Source organism: Temnothorax longispinosus, chromosome 10 (assembly GCF_030848805.1).
Source record: "Temnothorax longispinosus isolate EJ_2023e chromosome 10, Tlon_JGU_v1, whole genome shotgun sequence".
In the NCBI taxonomy this organism is placed as follows: domain Eukaryota; kingdom Metazoa; phylum Arthropoda; class Insecta; order Hymenoptera; family Formicidae; genus Temnothorax; species Temnothorax longispinosus.
Genome location: NC_092367.1, coordinates 9088112 through 9091528, shown reverse-complemented (window position 1 = coordinate 9091528; position 3417 = coordinate 9088112). Strand labels below are relative to the sequence as shown.

At 36.7% G+C, this 3417-nt stretch overlaps 1 long non-coding RNA gene and 1 pseudogene across 1 annotated transcript; both read right to left on the bottom strand.

Moving 5' to 3' along the window:
* On the bottom strand, window positions 1-1397 carry LOC139820357 (protein FAM50 homolog; annotated as a pseudogene).
* A 123-nt stretch (window positions 1398-1520) lies between these two features.
* Window positions 1521-2796, bottom strand: LOC139820669 (uncharacterized). The gene is made up of 3 exons (XR_011734065.1): window positions 2666-2796; window positions 2289-2545; window positions 1521-2052 (listed from the first exon to the last, which is right to left on the bottom strand). It is a non-coding gene; the product is annotated as an uncharacterized lncRNA (long non-coding RNA).
* Between the last annotated feature and the right edge of the window lie 621 nt (window positions 2797-3417).

The following is a 3417-nucleotide window of genomic DNA, read 5'->3' as shown; positions in this document are numbered from 1 at the left end:
ATATATATATATATATATATATATATATATATATATATAATCAGCTGTTTTATAATGAATCAATTGTACGATGAAACAAAGTTATTTATCTGGTTATAATATTTACAGTCCTTGAATCTGAATCCTTTAAACAAAATTGGACAATTCGTTGAATCTAAGATCAGATTTTAGCTTTCTTCCTATTTTTATCCGACACTGTATACTTGTAACTTTTCGTTGGATCAAAAGGTTCCCATCTACTCGCTGGAAAAATGTGTTTGTTTCTCTCGTACCATGATCTAATGAGAAAAATAAAAAAATAACATAAAAAAGAATTATGCAAAATATTCTTTTAATAATAAATACCTAAGTAAAACTTTTCCGACATGTGATTCCTCGGTTTTGACAGAAGCATCGTGCATAATACGAATATCATCGTGAACGTCAAATGTGAACAGAGGCCCGCTCTTTCCTCGTGCCTAATCGCAATATTACATACATTAAAATAACATGCCAACATTGTGATATTGCTTCATAAGTTTTATCATTTGGTATATTTACCTTAGTTACAATAAAATCAGTTACAGTTGCAGTAAAACGTATAATGGTGCGGTAATATAAGATTCTCCTTGACATACATTAACTGATCTGCCATTACTGTTTTAAGCTCGCTGAATTCGGGCCTCAGAACTTCTAAACATCTCTGAAGAACCTAATAGATAGAATTACCTGTATGTGAAAATTTAATTTATGCAGCAGAACATTATATATCATGCCAATGTTACTCCAAAAGTGACACTGGAGTATTTTAATAACTTAAACGTTCTCTAAACCACTGCGACATTCACCTTTCTTCATTATAACACTCCGACGATGGTCAGATCCATCCCAATAACTGAATGTGATCTCAATTTCTTCTTCTTTCAACGCGTTCTGCTTTCTAGCCCATTCTTGTCTCAATTCTTCCCTAAGTTTATTTTCCTCCTCGTCCCTTTCCCTACTGGCAAAAAACATGTATCTACATCTGGATTTTTCTAAATCTTCTTAATCGCAGGGCCATCAGATTGCACATTTTCTGACTGCGGGGATTTTTCGGCATTGTCTTCGTCAGAAGACATCTCAGCTTCATCTTCGTCTTCGTCCAGATTAAAAGACAAATCTTGAATCTGTCTCTTCTGTTTGTTCTTTTCTGTCTGCTTCGCCGCTAGTGCTCTTTCCTTTTCCTGCTCTTTTTCACGTTCCTTCTATCAAAGCATAAAATACACGCACAAAAATACAAATTATGAGATAATCAGGATCATAAAAAAATTGTAAGAAATTACTTGTGGGTATCAGGATTCGTGAATGTTTGCTCAATTTAACGGCGGATTTTCTCTTGCATTCCGCGTGATCGACGATACATGCACATTTCGTGGCATCTAGCCTTAGCATCTTTGTGGTATCGTCATCATGCATTAGGATTTTCTTCATATCCTATCTTCTGAAGAAGCCCATCGAAAGTTCTTGATATGTATGACTAGATGACATTCAGAGCACTAGGCAGAAATCACACACACACACACACACACACACACACACACACACACACACACACACACACACACACACACACACACACACACACACACACACACACACACACACACACACACACACACACACACACACACACACACACACACACACACACACACACACACACATATATATATATATATATATATATATATATATTCACGGCAAACCACATATATAACATCGTATTATTTTTATAACCTATTTACGCAAACGTTACTTCTGTAGTAACTTACGATACGATAATTTCTCCGCGTAAACGGGAGATTTTATAGTAACTATTATGATCGGAAATCAAGAGCCACCGTTGAAAGTAGTGAAGGTTACGTTTCTCTGATTGAGAGACGACGTCGTATCTTAATATGAATTACTGTAAGTTACTATAGATGTACTCACTCGCGTAAACATATAGTTCGACAACTTTTACAAGACAGCATATACGTACGTGTGCCATTTTGAATATACCTTCCTTCTTTTAAAGATCTCCTCGACATCTCTCTGTGGTTAATACTTTATATATTTCACTTACTACGTTTACACGCGAGCGTTACTTCTGTAGTAAACTTACGATAATTCCTTCGCGTAAACAGAATTTTCCTTCGCGTAAACGGGATTTTGTAGTAACTTACGATAATTTACTCCGCGTAAACGAGTGAATTATCGTAAGTTACTACAGAAGTAACGCTCGCGTAAACATACAGTTTGACAACTTTTACAAGACAGCATATACGTACGTGTTTGTACGATTTTGTAGATACACCTTCCTTCTTAAAGATCTATCGGCATCAGCTCTCTACGGTCAATACTTATATATATTTCACTATCTGTCACGACGCGGCAACGGTCACGACTATCACACACTTACACTTATCCTTTTCTAGGTTGTAAAAAACTGTCACTGTCACGCACTGCGATAGTGCACGAATGCACTCTCGTGTCAAAAATGAGAAAGTGACACACCAGCCGCCATTTTTGTCCGACGTGGACGTTTCTTAAAAAAAAATTTTCCACATTTGGACTTTGCATCGCAATATCTTCGCTCGTAGGGCACGTAACGGAAAAAAAAGAATCTTATTTATAAATCAAACCCCAAGCTATCGATCGAACCTACTTAGAAATTGATCCGTTCACTCGTTATTGAGATCTCAAAATCTCGGATACTCGCAACTCATGCGTTCGCGTAAAAGAGTCACGGTGCGTCTCGCTTCGCGCGTACTTGGCGCGAGACACTACCGTGTCTCTTGATATGAAAAGTACATATAAATATTTATTTTTCATATATCAACTATTCTCTGCTTTAACAAATTATTTATGTTACAGATATTAAGTGTTGAAGTTAACGAAACAGAAATAAAATTGTTAAAGCAGAGAATAGTTGGTATATGAAAAGTTCATATTTACATGTACTTTTCATATACCAACTATTCTCTGCTTTAACAAATTATTTCTGTTACAGTTAAAGTTAACAAAACAGTTTAAAACAGTTTAAGTTAACAAAACATAAATAATTTGTTAAAGCAGAGAATAGTTGGTATGTAAAAAGTACACATAATTATGTACTTACCAAACAGACAGTTGTCACGTGACCTTCTTTTGCATGCGCGTGCGGCTACGGAGCATGCGCATGTGGCCGCAGGGCATGTTCGTGGTCGCTACCAGTCGCTACATCGCGTCGGTATGACAGGTCTCATAACCTGATAGTCGTCAACTTTAACAGTTAATATCTCGCTTCGCGGGGCAGAGCGGAGCTTTTTTCTGCCAGATTCGTTCGTTTTGTGCAAAAACGCGTCGATTAAGCCTAAATTCAGCGAAATCGGTGAGGAGGGAGCTCTTTTTCAGATTTACCATTTGCTTTATCTATAT